The sequence below is a fragment of the Megascapheus bottae genome, chromosome 34 (genome assembly GCF_031878675.1).
Source record: "Megascapheus bottae isolate mThoBot1 chromosome 34, mThoBot2.hap1, whole genome shotgun sequence".
Lineage (NCBI taxonomy): Eukaryota > Metazoa > Chordata > Mammalia > Rodentia > Geomyidae > Megascapheus > Megascapheus bottae.
In genome coordinates this window covers 3,669,926-3,688,368 of record NC_143542.1, presented here as the reverse complement: position 1 = coordinate 3,688,368, position 18,443 = coordinate 3,669,926, and the positions used below count along the sequence as shown (strand labels likewise).

The 18,443-nt window shown below is 51.6% G+C and overlaps 1 long non-coding RNA gene across 3 annotated transcripts; it reads left to right on the top strand.

Moving 5' to 3' along the window:
* The first annotated feature begins 86 nt into the window (after positions 1-86).
* Positions 87-18,439, top strand: LOC150042649 (uncharacterized). Of its 3 annotated transcripts, none has more exons than XR_016533593.1 (3): positions 87-173; positions 10,435-10,565; positions 17,584-18,439. It is a non-coding gene; the product is annotated as an uncharacterized LOC150042649 (long non-coding RNA). The 3 variants fall into 3 exon arrangements; XR_016533594.1 differs by having other exon boundaries at positions 10,388-10,565; positions 18,221-18,439; XR_016533592.1 differs by having other exon boundaries at positions 10,388-10,565.
* Positions 18,440-18,443: the final 4 nt, after the last annotated feature.

The following is an 18,443-nucleotide window of genomic DNA, read 5'->3' as shown; positions in this document are numbered from 1 at the left end:
AAGTCGTCAGGGCGCTTGCGCAGCCGGGCCGGCGGCGAGCCTGCGCACGGCCTCGGGGCGGGGCCAGGGGCGGGGCCAGGGGCGGGGCCAGGGCCCGGGCGGCCAGCGACGACTCCCCTCCATCCCGGGCCCGGCGTCGGTCCCTCGAGGTGGCGCGGGACGACTTCTTGAAGGTAGTGACCCAGCCAGGCGCGTCTGGGATCGCGTCCCCCAGGGTCGAGCAGCGAGAGGTGCGCCATTGTCAGGGCACGAGTTACTGGGGATCCCCCCATCCCCACCGCCCCAGTCCTGGGCCTTGAACTGGGGGCCTGGACCCTGTCCCCAAGGCTAGCGCTCTGTCCCCGGAGCCACAGCGCCACTTCCGGCTTTTCCTGTGTCTGTGGTACTGAGGAATCGAACCCAGGGCTTCCTATAGGCAAGCACTCGACCGCTAGGCCACATGTTCAGCCCAGGAGTGGCGGAGGAGGGTTGTTCTTTCTTATTTGTCAGTCGTGGGGCTTGAACCCAGGGTCGGGGCAGTCCCTGAGGCTCTTTCCCTCGAGGTTCACGGCCGTCATCGTAGTTATTTAGGAGGCTGAAGTCCTTTATGATACCCAGCAGGTTCCCTTCCAGCCTTTGATTCAACCCCCTAAGTGAAGGTTGGCCTTTTCCTAGCATCTCCTGTCTGGATTCCCAAGTAGCTTGTGGGGCCGGAGGGTTGGGAGTTTTTGTGATGATTTCCTGAGGAGAAATACAGCCTTGAAACCTAGCTCGAGACATTTAGAAAAAGACATTGAGTCGCTGGTCCATTTTCTCTGCGGAATCTGGTATTTGCGGTATTTTGACTTCTGTGGGTTACCAATTTGTATCTGTTGTATGTGTGTGCTAGTCCTAGAACTTGAACTCAGGGTCTGCGTGCTGTCCTTGAGCTTTTTTTTTTTTTTGCCAGTCCTGTGGCTTGAGCTCAGGGCCTGAGCACTGTCCTTGGACTTTCTCAAGGCTAGAGCTCTACCACTTGAGCCACAGCACCACTTCTGGCTTTTTCTACGTATGTGGGAGTGCTAGGCAAGCACTCTTGCCACTAGGCCAAACTCCCAGCCCGTTGAGCTTTTTGCTCAAGGCTACTACCCTGTCACTTGATCCATAGCTCCACTTTCAGCTTTTTTGGTGATTGCACAGAATTTTCTGCCAAGGCTGGCTTTAAACCACAGTCCTCAAACCTCAGCCTGAGTAAGGCTGAGTAGCTAGGATTACAGGTGTGAGCCACTAGTGTCCAGACAGAAACATTTGTTAGAGTCCATCTAGAATTAACCAGCAAGAAGCCAAGCTAGAGGCGTGGTTCAAGTGGTAGAATGCCAGCCAAACAAAGTAAGAGCAAGAAAGAACCTGAGTTTAAATGGAGAAAAGTCGGATTGCTATTTTTTTTTTTTATGGGGTTTGTGGAAAGGACTCAGTGTGTTCCTTCTAGCCCTGAGATTCAAGTATCTCCCAGGAAAGTCATACACCGTGGTTCCCTATCTCAACACCTGGTGGCAGTGTTTCCACATTTGGTCCACTTGCAGGAATGGAAATAAGAAAGGCTGAAAAAAAAAAATGGGGTCTAGAAGTCTTAGAACCATGGAAACCTGTGACACCATTCCGTGTCATGGGGACCATGTTGGGTGGGCTTGGCCCCAGACTCTCTTCCTTTTCCCCTGGATGCGGTCAGTCCTACCTTGCTTGCTCTGCTGCTGGCATCGTGAAGTCTGCATACACCTTCTTTGAGCTTGGTAAACAGAACAGGAGTGGATATTGCTGGGGTCCAGCCTGCCCACCCCCTCTTGACTGCTGTTGGGAATGAAATACCACCATAGGAATCCCAAGTGGTGATGTCATGTGACAAGGGCAGGGAGGGGCCAGGTCTGATTTGAGGAGGACTTCCTTGAGCATCCATTGTAGGAGATACTGCTCCTGACCATAAAAGCATTTTTTTTTTTGCCAGTCCTGGGCTTGAGCTCAGGGCCTGAGCACTGTCCTTGGACTTTCTCAAGGCTAGAGCTCTACCACTGGAGCCTCAGCACCACTTCCGGCTTTTTCCTATATATGTGGTACTGAGGAATGGAACCTGGGTCTTCATGCATGCTAGGCAAGCACTTTAACCACTAGGCCAAACTCCCGGCCTCTTTTTTTGGGGGGCGGGGTTCATGGGGTTTGAATTCTTGAACTCGGCTTGGGCTCTGTCCTTGAGCTCTTCAGCTCAAGGCTACCACCCTACCCTTGAGCCAAGCCCCACCTCTCAGTTTCTAGAGGTTAATTGGAGATAAGAGCCATAGGTCCTTTGATGCCTGGGCTGGCTTTGAACTTTGATCCTCAGATCTCTGCCTCCTGAGTAACTGGGATTACAGGCCTGAGCCATCGAGCCCAGCTAGAGCACTGGTTTTCTCAGAGAGCCCTTCCATGATGACCTTTGATAATTACCAGCAAATCCCCAGCTCCTTTCTTCCATCCCACATCCTCCCACCCACCCAATTTCTCCATAGCACTGTCAACACCTTATTTTTCCCAGTTGGGATCGAACTCTGGGCCTCCTGCTCACTGGTCAAGGATTCAACTGCTGAACCACGTCCTGGCCCCTCTCCTCCCTAAGCACTGGTGTTACTGAGATAGGAGGGTGTTTTGCTGTCTTTGCCTCTGCTGGTCTGGCCTTGGAGACTTTTTTTCCCACTTCCTGAAGAGCTGAGATTACAGGTATCAGCCTCGGCACTGGACCTTTTTCTCCCTTACTCTGAAAGAGGATCTTGCTAGGAAAACCAAGACTGGCCACAGCTTTCCATCCTCCTGCCTCTGCCTCCCAAGTGCTGGAATCATGGACTTGTAGTACCCACCTGACAAAACCCCTCAGGGTTTTGTGTGGAACACTTATGTGATGTAGGGCCCATGGGCAGAGCCATCATGTTTTCTAACCCAGTTACCTTCGACCTGTCACAGCTGGCACACATCCAGGGTCCTGCCTAGACCAAAGAGAGGGCTGTCTGTGCCCAGGGGAAGCCATGCATGCATGCGTGTGTGTGTGTGTGTGTGTGTGTGTGTGTGTGTGTGTGTGTGTATGTGTGTGTGTGACAGAGAGAGAGAGAGAGAGAGAGAGAGAGAGAGAGAGAGAGAGAGAGAGAGAGAGAGAGAGAGGGAGGGAAGAGTTTGTGTTCAGGTACATGTTTGCCCACAGTATTGGAATGTAACTGCATGCCAGGGGCAGATGTTCTACCACTTGACCCAGGCTCCTAGCTCTATTTTCTGTAGTTGTTCCTTGTACCTATGCCTCTCTCCTAGCTGGGGTACATCTGTGAACCACTACTGCTTAGCTTATTGGTTGAAATAGTGTCTTCTAATTTTTGCCTAGGTTGTCCTCCAACCACAGTTCTGATCTCCATCTCCTAAGTAACTGGGATTCTGGGATTATAAGCATGAGACACAGTGCCCAGCCCAGACATCTTATTTTAATTCATACTGAGAAGTCAGTCTAGAAACTTAAAACACACACACACACACACTATATCTATATCTATATCTATCTCTCTCTCTCTCCACACACACACATACACACACATCTATATGTTGTGCTTGGAATCTAACCCAGGGCCTAGGCAAGAGCTCCAGCACAGAGCCACACTCCACGGCTGAGCCATGCCCCCAGCCCTGCACCGCTCAGTCTTGAGCAGGGATGTAGGCTGGCTGGAAACGTGTAAGTCACAAACAACCTGACTCTTGTCCACTCGTCATGTCCCTCCTTCCCAGAGAGCTGGAAAAGCAGGTAGTGACTGAGAACAGACAAACGCACACACTCATGCACTGGAAGTCATTCATAGGCTCGTGGATTGTTTTTTTTTTCTCTCATTTTACAAAGGTTGTCATTTTCGGCCAAGACTAATCTCCAGCCCTCCCATCGAGGCCCATTAGGCACTGGCGTGGCTGCCCCTGGCCGACCCTGGGAGGCATGGAAGGGGTGGGGCTGGTACTCACAGTGCCAGTGTTGCCAGTGAGCTCCAGGTGGGTCTCTTGCCCCTTGCCCTTGCCTCCCCTGGGCTTGAGGAATGTTGGGGCCTGATCTCCATCTCTGAGGCCTGTTCATCATTCTGGCTCAGCGGCCATTAAGGGGCTTTGGCCAGGCGTTCCTCGCAGTCCTTGCACACCTCTCTTGAGGCATCTCTGTGTAGGTGATTCAGCTGAGCCCCCGCAGCGCAGGTCCTCAGCCTGCTCGCTTTCCTGCACTGGTCCCGCCCTTACCCTTAGTGATAGCACAGTGGCCCTCTTCCTATTGGCTAGCTCCCCGATTCCCATCCCCTAAATGCCTGATGCAATTAAAGAGAGATCTGCTGCGCTTTCATGGCTGACACAGCTCCTGGCTCAGGGTGGTTTCTTCCCCGGTAATTGGGGGAGGGCTGCGTCATGGATCCTTTACCTACCATCTCGCTCTGCTCCAGGGGACTTCAGGCTGGTCCTGGCTGGCCCTCCCCATCCCCGTGTTGCTCCAGAGTAGCAACGGAGGAAGTTTCTGCATGTGCCCAGGTGGTTGTTCTACAGGGCTGCCTTGAAAATTGCATCCGTGGCTTTGGGGAAGACACACTGCTCCTCCAAGATGGAGAAGATCCCCATGGACTAGGAGGAAGAAGAGAAGCAGCGTTGGAGGGGGCCTTGAGCTGGGGCTGGTTGCAGGGCTGCAGCCACTCATGTGATCCGGAAGTAAAACTTGAAGCACTGATACCCAGAAACAACTCATGACCTTCCCTGGCCTCATCTTCAAAAGCCATAGCCATTTGGGCATGAGACCGGGGTCCGGGAAGGCCAGGCCAGAGGGACCACTCGCTCCCTTAATCATTCCTGGGGCAACTTGGCCTTGAGGAAAACATTGTGCTTCTGGTGGAGTCACTGAGCCAGCTGACCATTTTGGTCAGCTTTCAGGTCTCCGTTACTTTTCTTTCTTTTTTTTTCTCCCCCCTGCCAATCCTGGGGCTTGAACTCAGGGCCTGGGTTCTATCCCTGAGCTCCTTTTGCTCAAGGCTAGCACTCTACCATTGGAGCCACATTCCCAGCCCATGAGACCCACCTTTCTATCCGCAGTGTTTCCCCTCCCGCCCCCCAGCCTGCACACCCAGCCCATGGGGCTGCCTTCCTACAGGCTTAGCAGGTGAGCCCCTTCCCTGCCTGCCAGCTCTGTTCAAAGTTCCCCAATTAATCTAAGAAGGTTTAATTATATGTGTAAGGTACCGACCTAATTATATGTATATAGCCTGGGATGCAGAAGAGACACTTACGTGATTAGCATAGACGGATTTTCACGATATGTAAGGAAGAAAACAGCAATTGCAAGATGTAATTAGAAAGCGTTGAGAAATGAGGCCTTTGCCAAACCCCAACCCGCTCTTCCCAGACCCCCACCAGCCTGGTGGCACTGGGATCCTGCAAGATCGCAAGAGTGTGCCCCACACCAGCGACCCGTTTCTACACATTCAGAAAACAATATGAAGAGTGAAAACCGGGATTGAGCTCTTGCTTAGCACGCCTGAAACCCTGGGTTCAAGTTACTTAAGGGTGGCTTCTTGTGGTTTGTAGAGCTGGAATGAGAATGGGTGTGAGGTAGGGATTTGCTTGGCCCATGCCCTCTCCCTCATTTAGTCAAGAACTCCAGTGAGGGTGGCAGGGGGAGAGGACCCCAGTCTGAACTGGAGTCTTACGGTCAGTAGCCACAAATGGCCACGAAAGGCCTTCTCCCCAGGAGAAAGAAGGCCTGGGATGCAGCCACAAGCATGTCATGGTTGCGTTGTCAGAGATGGAGAAGAGGCGGGTGGTATCTCCATAGGCTCCTTGTCCTTGTCCCTGGTGGCCAGCCTATGGGGGGCTCAACAAGCCAGAGGAGGTCTGGTGGCGAGAAGGTGGTGGTGGTGAGGCGTTCTGCATTTCCTCATTTCTCTATGGAGTAAGCACAGCAAAGCCTTTGCTGCAGTATGCATTTGTTTCATTTGCCTGAGTGTGAAGAATTCAAAATAGGCAGCACACGGGCCCCTGCTTGGAGGCTCCCCTCCCTCCTTCCACAGGGGGCGCTGTGTTCTGGGCCCAGCGCCCTTGTCTGGTGGGGGGGGGGAAGGAGGGAGTGAGGGCCCCACCCTGCCATTCACAGTACGTTCTCGTGTGGCTGCAGCGCTGCTGCAGGTTGGCGCCTCGTATAGGAAGGTCATGTTTTCCTGGTCTGTCCAGCTGCTGCCCCAGCTTCGTCCACCCGCACCATTTCTGAAGCCATGGCAGTACCTGCGCTGCGTCCTCTCTGAAGCAGGATGCAGGGACCATGTCACATGCCTCCTCCTGCTCATTTCCAAGATGGTAATGGGCTTTTCCACTTTTTGTTGGTAGTGCTGGAGTTTGAACTCAGGGCTCATATCTGCTGGGCAGATGCTCTACCCCTTGAACCAGCAGGAAATTGCATTTTTGCTTGAGGCCAGCAAGCTACCTGTGCTGTAGGTAGCTAGGAATCATAGGCATATGCCACCACATCCCCTCGCTGAGTGACATGGGGTCTTGAGAACTTTTTTTTTTTATAACCTGTTGCAGAGCAGGAACTCAGGGCCTGGGCACTGTCCTTGAGTTTTCTCAAGGCTAGTACTCTAACCCTTGAGCCACAAAACCACACTTGAGCCTTTTCTGTGTATATGGTATCAAGGAATCAAACCCAAGGCTTCCTGCATGCTAGGTAAGCACTCTACCACTAGGCCAAACTCCCGGCCTTGAGATCTCTTTTCCTGGGTTGGCAGGGAACCAGAATGCTCCCTAATTTCTGCCTCCCAAGCACTGGGATTATATAGGTGTGAGCCTTTCTCATTCTATTTATCTCTGTCTAGATATCTTCTATATCTATCTAGGAAGTACAGGGATTTGAACTCAGAACCTTTTCTTTCTTTCTTTCTTTCTTTCTTTCTTTCTTTCTTTCTTTCTTGTCAGTCCTGGGGTGGGTGGGGCAGAAGAAGGAAGCCGATCTGGGACAGATGCTGGGTTCAGACCTCCTCAAGTCTCCTCGCAGCCTAGCTCCATCCAGTCTCCTGGGGCTGGGCTGCCAGCACCCTCATGGCTTCCATCTTCCTGGAGGAGCTTTCTGGTTGTCTGCGGCCTGCCCTCTCTGCCTCCCATCTCCCCAGCACCTGCCTGAGCTGGGGAGTGTCCAGCTGGCCTGCCACTGCCTTTTATACCTGCCTTAAGGTCTAGATCCCACAGAACCTTAAAAACATAGCCCTGGGGCTCTGGAGGTTTCACTGGCCTGGACGTTCAGAGTTGTTTGGGGAACCTGGCGGCCTCAGCCAGGGGCGCTGGCCAAGGGCAGAAATAGACCCACTGGGTAACGAGTTCTCTAAAGCTAAAGCCACAGCTATGCCCACTTGCCTCACCCATCTGTGAAACGAGTGTCTGGCTGGCCCAGGGTGGGGGGAGCTTGTGCTGTGCCCAGGTTTAGAGCTGAGTCTCAGGCTCCCCACCCTCGCTCTTCTCTCCATCCACTCAAGATTCCAACTTACTCTCCTTCAGATTAAGGTGAAGTTTATATAACAGAATTAACCAACCAAAAGACCCCGTGGCATGTCTTCTTTTCTCGATGCATGTAACTGCCGCATCTGTCTGCTATCGCAATGTCTCGCTCCGTCCATTATCTGTCTGTCTCAGACATGTCTGTCTCCCATGTAGTCAAGGCTGTCTGGGAATTCATCTGTCCTGACCATCTCATGTGACTGGGGCCTCTGACACAGCGATTCTCATCGGTCGTGTTCTTCACTTGGTGTGTTTTCCGAAGTCACACATGTCAAAGTGTGTCTCCACACTTCTTTCCCCATGAACCTGGAAGCTCATGGACCCTCGGGTCACCCCCACACTCTGGCTGCTCTGAATGCTTCTGGGAACATGTGTACATGGTCTGGATGTGTGTGTTTGATGCCTCTTTTCCATTCCTCTAGGTATTTGCCTAGGTTTTGCCATCAAACCAGGGTTCCAGTTTCTCCACACCTCTTCTCCTTTTTCTTTTTTATTCTTTTTTTTTTTTGCTAGTCCTAAACTCAGGGTCTGATCACTGTCCTTAGATTTTCTCAAGGCTAGCACTCTACCACGTGAGTCACAGCACCACTTCTGGCTTTTTCTGTGTATGTGGGACTGAGGAATTGAACCCCGGTCATCTTGCATGCTAGGCAAGCACTCTACCACTAGGCCAAACTCTTGGCCCCCTCTTTTCCTTTTCTATTTCTTTGATTTATAGTTCCCTAATGACGAATGGTAGTGAGCACTTTGTGTACTTGTTGGCATTTGTGTATCTTTGAGAACTATCTCTTCAAGGCCTTTGCCAGTTCTTTTCCTTTGAATTTGGGAAACAGGTCTTGCTATGTAGTGCAGGATGGCTGCTTCAGCTCCTTCTTGAGGGCTGGGATTGCAGGTGTGAGCTACCATGCCTGCCTCCTTTGGCCAATTTTTAATTGTCCTGTTTGCTTTTCTGTGGTTGAGTGGTAAGTCTCCTTTATATTTGTTGGGTGTTAATCTTTACGATATATGACTTGCAAATACATTCCTGACTATTTTGCTTTTCCATTTTTAGATAATACCTTTTGATGCCCAAAGCTTAATTTTGATATAGTCAAATTCTTTCTTTTGTCACTTGTGCTTTTGGTATCTTTTTTTTTTTTCTGTCGTGCTGTGTTTTTTTACTTGTTCACCTGAGATAGAATTTCATTTTGTAGCCATGGCTGGCCTTGAATTTATGCTGCCTCCTGAGTGGTGGTGTCTTCTTCTAAATATTGTGTAGTTTTAGCTTTTGTACTCAAGTTGTTGACCCATAGTTTGCTCTTTTTTTTTTTTCTTCAGTACTGGGTATTGAATTCAGGGTCATGCTCGCTAGGAAGACACTATGCCATTTGAACCACACTCCCCAGGACTCATTTTGCTCTAGTTCTATTTCAGGTAGGATCTCATGCTTTTGCTTGGAGCCAGCCTTGGATCTCAGTCCTCCTGTTTATGCTCTCACATAGCTTGGTACATGGCTGCTTGGTGTCTGTGCAGGAGGGCCTTAGAGGATGCACATGAAGAGACAGGCAGAGTGAGGTTCAGCAGAGTTCAGGCAGGTAGGCACCTCAGCCCCGACCTGGGGTGCGTCACCCTCTTGGTACTTGAATGTGTCTTTGTTCACCACCCAGGAAGCTGTCTGCACCCCATAGCTCCAAGATTACTCAAGGGTTCTTTGCACAGTGCTGTCGATTGATTATTCACTCAGTTTCCAGTCCCTGTTGCTTCCCAGGTGATGGGTAGGGCTCCCCCCCCCCCCAGGCTTCTCATGGCTGCTGATTTTCCTGGTGAGCTCACTGGAGGCTGCACCATGACAACAAAAGATGTCGTGTCACCTGGGAAATCTTGAAGGACATGGGAGCGCCACGTCAGGCTGGGCGTGGTGGCACACACCCATCATCCCAGCTACTCCCCAGGCGGAGGTAGGAGGATTGTGGTCCAAGGCTGGCTCCAGGGGGAAAAAAAGCAGGAGTTCCTGTCAGCAAAATCACTGAAGCCAAAAGAAAAGAATGACAAGGGAAGCCCTGAGTTCCATGCCCAGTGCTATCAAAAAGAAAAGACAGATCTCTGGGTCAGAAACGTGGGTGAAAGAGCAAGTAGGAAAGTAAGCCGGGAATTTGGCCTAGTGGTAGAGTGCTTTCCTAGCAGGCACGAAGACCCGGGTTCAATTCCTCGGTACCACATATGTAGATAAAACAAGCAAACAAACAAAAAACAAACCAGAAGTGGTGCTGTGGCTCAAGTGGTAGAACTCTAGCCTTGAGAAAGCCCAAGGACAGTGCTCAGGTCCTGAGTACAAGTCTAGGACTGACAAAAAAAAGAAAGTAAAAGGCTAGCCCGCCATCCTGTGGCTCAGGAAATGACCCAAGCCTGCAGTGGGAGGCAGGGAGCAAATGTAAACTTTCTATCGTGTCACACCTGGACGCTTTCCTAAAGCAAACAAGAGTCAAGGAGTGGACTGCCTCGGGGAGCCACAGCTCCGCCCTGCACGAGCTCTTGGGCCACCTTGGTTAATAGACATCAGGGGTCTGTGGGATGAGTGGAAGGCCGCCACCACACACGCGCAGGGCTCCCTTTGGTGGACAGGGTCAGGGAGGGAAGGTGGCATGAACAAAGGGCAGTCCTAGCCCACCCGAACCCTGCCTGTGTCTCCCTATCTCTCTCTCTCTCTCTCTCTCTCTCTCTCTCTCTCTCTCTCTCTCTCTCTCTCTCTCTCTCTCTCTCTCTCTCTCCACCCTCTTCCTCTTCCCTTTTTCCCCAGCTCCTCGGTGAGCTCTGTGCTGGCTTTTTCTTTTTCTTCAAGAAACTAGCAAAGACACAAAAATAATGAGATGCTTTCTCTGCCCTTGAGCTTCTGTCTTCTTTGAGGAGTTTCCTTTGTTCTCCATTGGCCTCCAGCAAGAAAACACTGAGCTGACAACAGTCCAAGGAGGAATGAGAATTGGTGAGATAGAGGCTGAGGAGTGAGGCTCCTGCCCCGTGCTGGAACCATGGCCCAGAACCCAGAGAGAACTGAGTTCTCAGTCCAGGTATGTCAACGTAAGCCAAGCATGGTGGCTCACACCTGAAATCCCAACTGTGGAGATATTGTCTCTAGAAGGAAGTCGAGCGTAGTGTTGAATGCCTGTAATATGTGCCACATTATATGGGAAGGAGAATTATGGGGATCATTTTCCATGCTAGCCCAGCAACCTCCCCCCAACACACACACACAGTGCAAGAACCTATCTGAAAGGTTACCAAAACAAAAGTGCTGCGGTGTGGCTCAAACAGTAGAGTGCCTGCCTAGCAAGTATGAGGCCCTGAGTTCAAACCCCAGAAATAAAATGGTGTGCAAGTGAACCTGACCCCTGTCCAGAGCTGCAGGTAGAGGTATATTAACAGCAAAAGCTGTCTCCTGTGCACCAGGCCCTGGACTGAGGCCAGGCACCTTTGGAGCTGGCTCCTTTCTAGAAACCAAAGTGGCATCCAGGGACATCGTACAGGGCAGTGCTCGCAGCCTGTGGAAGGGGGACCTGCTAAGCATCCAGGGCCCCAGCTCTGTGCACAGTTTAGGCAGCCATCTGTATGGCCATTCAAGATAGTTCACATGAGCACGGCGTGGTCTACTCTCCTGCTCCACAGGCCTTGTCCAGTTGAATGAGAGATGTTGGTCTCTCATACCTCATGGAGGCCAGGAAGCAAGAGAGAAGGAGAGCGGGAGAAGGGGAAGGGAGGGGAGAGGAGGAGGGAAGAGAGGGAGGAGCAGAGGCAGGGGAGAAAGGAGGAAAGACTATCTGATCAAAAAAATAAAAAAGGAGCAAAACCTACCTACTCAGGAGGCCGAGATCTGAGGATCGAGGTTCAAAGCCAGCCTGGGCACAAAAGGACCTGAGACTCTTATCTCTAATTAACCTCTAGAAAAAGGGAAGTGGGGCTTGGCTCAAGGGTAGAGTGCTAGCCTTGAGCTGAGGAGCCCAGAAATAACACAGAGGCCCAGGGGTAGAGTGGTAGCCTTGAGCTAAAGAGCTCAGGGACAGTGCCCAGGCCCCATGACCCACACACACAAAAAAGGAGCAAAAGTCTGAACAGACACTTCATCAAATAAGTTGCAGAGAGAAAGATGCCCAACGTCTTTAGTCAACAACTACAGTTGAGTTGGAAAAGCATTTTCTTCTTGGTGATACTGGAGTTTGAACTCAGGTGGGTTTGCCAGGTGAATATCACTGAGCCATGTCCCAGCCCTTTTTGCTTTTGTTATTTTTCACATAGTCTCCCTTTTTGTTCAAGCCAGACTTAAACTGTAATCCATTTGATCTTCAGGAATTGTTTTTAATTTTTTTTATTGTCGGGGTAATGTATAGAGGGGTTACAGGTGTATTACTTCTCACACATTGTCCAGAGTGGAATGTTTTTTAACTATTCCAAGTCTGTAATCCCATGTGATCCTCATCAGTCTGTGATGTTAGCTATTGCTCTGCTGTTACTGGTACCATATTTGTTTGTTTGTTGCCAGTCTTAGAGCTTGAACTCAGGGCCTGGGCACTGCCCTTGAGCTTTCTCAAGGCTAATGCTCTACCATTTGAGCACAGCACCACTTCCAGATTTTTCTGTGCATGTGGTACCAAGGAATCAAACCCAGGGCTTCATGTATTCTGGGTAAGCACTCTACTACTAGGCAACACCCCCGGCCCCAATTGCATGCTTCTTAATGGTTAATGTCTAACATTTTCATGGCTAGGACCTTATGAAAGGCTTCTAGCATCTGAAATAATTTTTAATGCAAAAGAGGAGAAAAATGCCAGTGGATGGCTGGGCGTGGTGGCTCACGCCTGTAATCCTAGCTACTCAGGAGGCTGAGATCTGAGAATGTCGCTTCAAAGCCAGCCGGAGCACTAAAGAACGTGAGACTCTTATCTCCAATTAACCACTAGAAAACTGGAAGTGGCGCTGTATCTCAAGGGGTAGGGCGGTAGCCTTGAGCTCAGGGACAGCATCCACACCCAGAGTTCAAGACCCTCGACCGGCAAAAAATAAATGCCAGTGGATGCCAGGAGTGTCCCCTTGGTTCTCCACTGAGGGGCTATGGAGATTCCTTTCTGGAACCTTCCCAGAGGTTTGTTCCCAGCTGTTGTTGGCCACTAGGGAGGAGGGCAGGGAGGAAGGGAGGAGGTATGGGGTGATGTCTTGGCCGGATCACTGTGTGCTCCTTAAAGACCAAACATGGGCACAGAGCCTGGGCTCAGAAATAGCCCCTTGCCCCAGAGAGCCTTGGAATTCTGCGGGGTCATCTCAGGGAGGGGAGCAGGGGTGCCGCTGCTTGAACCTTCCTTCCTGACTCTGAAAGGGAAGACGAAAGCCTCTACCTGTACCTCTGCACGTGAGGCTCCTGCATTTTGGCCTGTGCAAGCCTGGGACCTGGGAGAAGGTTTCTCCAGTGCCAGCCCCTCTTCAGGAGTCTCTGGGTGCAGCCACCTGGAGATGTCCACCAAATTGGGGTGTATAGAAGTCCGGGCCTGCTGGGCCAGCTCTCCAGGTCTCCTTCCTGCCTCTTGTTTGTTGGCTGGTTTGTAGAGCATTTAGCCTTCTATCTCACAGGTGCAAGTGCTGTCGTTCTTCATTATTCTCTTGGGAATATTTAAGAAAATGTTCCCAGCTTTTTATTTCCTTTCACCTCTCCTTTCCTCATGAGCCCCATAGCACTGGTGTTTGTCACAAAGTATCTGTCTGTCTCCGTTCTCCTTTGTTTCTTTGGGGACAAGGTTTTATCCTGTAGCCCAGGCTAGCCTCACATCCACAATCCTCCTGCCTCTGTCTCCCAGGTGTTGGGATTACAGGTGTGCATGACCTTGACCGGCCTTACATGAGGGGAATCTATCCAAGCTCACTGGCCCCCAGCACATCCAAGACCCACGGTGGCTTCAGTTATCCCAGGGTAGCCTGTGTGTGTGTGTGTGTGTGTGTGTCTGCCTGTCTGTCTGTCTGTCTCTGGGACTCATCTCTTCACCTCTGGTGAGCTTTCACAGTGCATTGGTGTCTCTCTTAAGAAACTTGCCCCTGCAGAACTCAGTCCTTCAGAATCTCATTAGACTTTGCAGCTGCTGCGGCTGTGCTTATGGCACAGAGGTAGAGCTGGACAGGGAGTCAAACAGCAGCAGAAACGGTGAAAAACATGGTTGTCCTGTAGAAGCACAGGGAGGCTGGGGGACCCAGCAAGGATGTCGTGGGTGGGTGAGAAGGGGAGGGGAGGGGTGAGAAGGGGTGGGGAGACCCAAACTCCATGAGGCCTGGGGGAAGGCAGATATGTGGGGGTGAGGCCCCAGAGATAAGAGCCCTAGTTTCTGGGTTCACCGGGAGCTATTGACTGTCCCTAGCTCAGTTGCTAGCCCTGTGATCCCTCTCCTCTTCCAGCCCTTTCTAGTTCTCATTTCCACACAGGATCTGGCTCAGTTACCCAGGCTGCAATGGGGCCATACTCCTGGCCCGGGCTTTCTGGGTTGCTGGGATTACAGGCAGACATCCTAGACCTGGCTCACGCCTGTCATCCTAGCTCCTCAGGAAGCTGAGATCTGAGGACTGTAGCTCCACATCAGCCTTGAGACTCTTATTTCCAATTAACCAGCAAAAAAAAAAAGCTGGAAGTGGAGCTGGGGCTCACATTAAGCAGAAAAACTCTGGGACAGTACATAGACCCCAAGTTCCAGGACAGGCAAATGCGTGCACACACCACACACACACACACACACACACACGCTGGAGGCATGACACAAATGGTAGACCTTCCCAGCAAACACAAGGACCTGAGTGTGGTCCCCACTGCTGCCGAAATTTAATGAAATAATGACCACAGGAGCTCATGCCTGTGACATCAGCTACTCAGGAGGCGAGGTAGAAAGATTATGGCTTGAGAGCCATCCCCGGGGGAGGAGGGGAAGTACACGAGTTTATCTGAACAAAGAGGTAAAGCCAAAAGGGTTGGGCAGTGGCTCAAGTGATAGGACCTGTGCCTAGCAAGTGTGAAGGCCCCCCAAACATCCCCTAAAGAAACCCCCAAAGCTACGACCATTGAGGGTGTGGGTATGGCTTGAGGGAGGGGGGCTGGGAGCAGAGCGTAAGTAGCCTTCACTGTCCTCTCCACATCCTGTCTCCTTTCCCCCCATCCTCTGGTTCGGGGCCAAATGCCTTCCACAAGAGCCTAAAATTAGCTCCTGGAGGTCACATAACCCTCAGCGGCCCTGGGGACCGTGTGGCACTTGGACACTCGTGGAGGTAGCAAATGGTACCACTATGTCAGCAGTTCCTGGGTCCTGGAGTCTGCCCTCCAGCCAAGTCCTTCCTGATTCCCCGAGGAACACAGGAGAAGAGGCCCTTTTCTGGGCCTCACAGTAAACAAGTGTTGGTATGGCAGTACCTGGCGGTTACCAGGGGGGATGATAAGATCACCTCACTTCCCTGCCCCAGGGGAACCACTGAGGGTCCCAGTCCTGATGATAGGACAGGAAGAAGCACGAAAAAATGGGCTTTTGTTTTGTTTTGCCAGTCCTGGGGCTTGAACTCAGGGCTTGGGCATTCTCTTGAGCTTCTTTTGCTTAAGACTAGCACTCTACCACTTGAGCCACAGCACCACGTCTGGCCTTTTCTGTGTATGTGGTATTGAGGAATTGAACCCAGGGCTTCATGCATGCTAGGCAAGCACTCTATCACTGAGTCATATGCCCAGCCCAAGTGTTTTTGTTTTAAAGAACACAGAGGGCAAGAAATTATTTGTCCTTTTCTCTTTTCTTTTCTTTTCTTTTCTTTTCTTTTTTTTTGGTTTGATCATGGGAATTGAACTCTGGGCCTGGGCGCTGTCTCTGAGCTCTTCAGCTCAAGGCTATGGCTCTACCCCTTGAGTCACAGCGCCAGTTCTTTTTTTTTTTTTTCTCTTGAGATAGGGTCTTACTGTGTAATGTAAGCTGGCCTTAAATTGGTGGTCCTCATGCCTCAAACGACCCCCAAGTGCTGGGATTATAAGCAGGTACCACTATGTGCAGTCACACACAAGGCAGCGAATCCAGACACAGAGATATACTTGAAGATAAGGCAAGCCTGGCCCAGAGGATACACATCCCCAAGCCACCCACGGGGGTCCCTCAGAAGTGGGATTGGAGCTGGGCAGAGCAGGGAGGGGGTGTTTACAGGGCAATGTCAGTGGGATAAGAAGGCACTGGAGCCAGTGGCTGGTGACTCACGCCTGGCATCCCAGCTACTCAGAGGCTGAGATATGAGGATCATGGTTCGAAGCCAGCTCAGTGTGAAAGTGTGAGATTCTTGTTTCCAATTAACTACCAGAAAATTGGAAGCGATCCTAGCCTTGAGCAAAAGAGCTCGGGGGCAGTGCCCAGGCCCTGAGTTCAAGCCCCACAACTGATTAAAAAAAAAAAAAAAGAACTGGAAATGGGTGTGGTGGCGTTTGCACTGGGTAAAGGGCTGGACCGTCTCTTGCCGTGAAGATTAAAGTAGGAGGGAGGGAAGAAGGGGGGAGAGTGGAGACAGTCCTGCCCTCCCTCCTGGTGTGACCTTACGCAGGTCTCGGGATGTCTGTGTCCTCCCTTACCTGCTCTGGGAAATGACACGACACGGGAAAGGCCAGGTAGCTAAATCTGCCCCAGCGATCCAGTCCCCGGAATGTGGGAGCTCGTTAGGGGGATGCTAAAGAGCCAGGGGCTGGGAAACAGAGCAGATGCCATGAGGCCTGAGGGAGACATCACTGTGACCTGAAGCCAGTGAGGGGAGGGAGGGAGGAAGGGGACAGGGTTGGGGTTTCAGGGTATGGCAGATACACTGGCTTCCATTTGAGACCTCAAATCCCACCCAGAGATTTTCCTTCCTCCCCTCCCTGCATGTCTGACTTCCTGGGTGTGTTAGCTCACTGATTAGACTCATTTCAAGTCTGGAGGCTCGGCTGAGCACGAAGGTACACGCTCGAATCCCAGCGCCCAGGAGGCAGAAGCGGGGGACTTGATACTGGGCCCATGAGCATTCTGGAGCAGGGAGAGCCTGGGTCTGGGGGACCCCCTGAGTGAAGGGACTAAAGCAGTCACCGACGGCACCCGGGGCTCAGGGAACAGAAAGCAAAGAAGTGAGCAAATGAGGGCTGCCAGGGCGAAATAGAAGACAGGTGAGAGTGCAGGTTGGGGTGGAGTGTGGTTTTCACAGGGAGAGTCTCTAACAGCAGTATTTGTGTGCCAGCCAGTCCTGGGGCTTGAACTCAGGGCCCTGCGTTCTTAGTTGGCTCTTTCATGCAAGTCTGGTGCTGTACCACTGGAGTCCCCTCTCCACTCCTCTAACAGCATTTGAGCTGAACCCTGAAGGAAGTAGATAAGGAAGCTTGTGCCAGGCAGGCATCAGGTGAAAGCAGGTGAAAGAACCTGTGGTGGAGGTTGGTCTGATGTGCCCGAGAGACAGTAAGGATGCCGGGTGGCTGGAGCAAAGCATGGCATGGCAGGCAGTCAGGTCTGGAGAGGCAGGGATGGGGTGGGGGGGCGCAGCGAGGGCCTCATCCGGGCAGGAGAGGGGCCCAGGACTGAGGGCTGTCATCAGGCTCGGTATTTACAGTGCTCCTCCCCTATTACCTGGGGAGCTGCCTGCAGGGACACCAGCACAAGCAATGCTTCCAGTAGAACTGGAAGAAAAATAAAGATCATGTGTGTTGTTCTCATCAAGTGAAAACCTACCCAGGAGATGGAGGCGTGGCCATGAGTTTGGCCTAGTGGTAGAGTGCTTGCCTAGCATGCACGAAGACTCGGGTTCAATTCTTCAGTACCACATACATAGAAAAAACTAGAAATGGTGCTGTGGCTGAAGTGGCAGAGTGCTAGTCTTGAGGAAAAAGCCCAAGGACAGTGCTCAGGCCCTGAGTTCAAGCCCCAGGATGGGCAAAAAAAAAAAGAAAGAAAAAAGAATTCCTTGATCAAGAGGTTAATCAAGCACAAACCACAAATCTACCTTGAGTTGGCTTAGTACTGACTCCAGGTCCCGAGAGCTGGCAGAGAGCCAGGCACCTGAGATACATTCCTTTAACCCTAGCTACAGAAGCCTGCGATCTGGAAGATGTGAGTTTCCCAGACTTGATCTCCAGATAACCAGCAAAAAGAAGCAGGTGTGGAGGGGCGACTCAAGTATCAGCCAAGCAAGCAAGGTTGAGTTCAAACCCCATTACCACCAAAAAGAAAAAAACCTGCCGGGTAGACAGGGGCTAAATGGTAGAGCATTGGCTCCAAGTTCTATCTCCAACAGTACAGAATCAAGTCCTCCCCTCTAGAATGGGCAGCCCTACCCCTGTCTGCCTCCTCTGCTGCAGTGTCCTGGGGCCATCCCTGATCCTGTATAGGAGGCATCTTACCCCCAAGTCCTGCCATGGGCCCCCATCCTGGCTGGTCTCCCTGTTGTCTGGCCCCATTTGACAGGAAGGTTTACTTCTGCCAGCGTCTGGGGCAGTAGGTATGTGATCTTTCATGTGCTTCATTTGGGTACGCAGATTCTTAAATATACCCCTGGTATGTGGTTATTTCCATTTCTATTGGAAGCAAACTTCCTACCACTCAATGCTTACTGCCTTCCATAGGTACAAAGGCCCTGAGGCAGGGAAAGTGAGGAAGCCAGATAAGCCAGAGCCTGGTGGTGGGTGAGGCGGGGGAGGTGTTGATGCTCAGTGTTTGTTCAGTGGTCAAGGCAGATCTCCCGTGGGGTTGCCGGAAGGGAATCACTCCCCTTTACCACATCGTAAGAGCCTGAAACAGCCAGGCAGAGGTGGGCCTCAAAAACGCTGCAGCTGTGGAGGCAGAAGACTAATGGCCTTCCACCTGGACCTGCGTATCTCCTGGGAGGCTGAGGGGAGGGGGGCCTTCCCCCAACTCCAGCCCTAGTGTGCCACGTGATCCCAATGT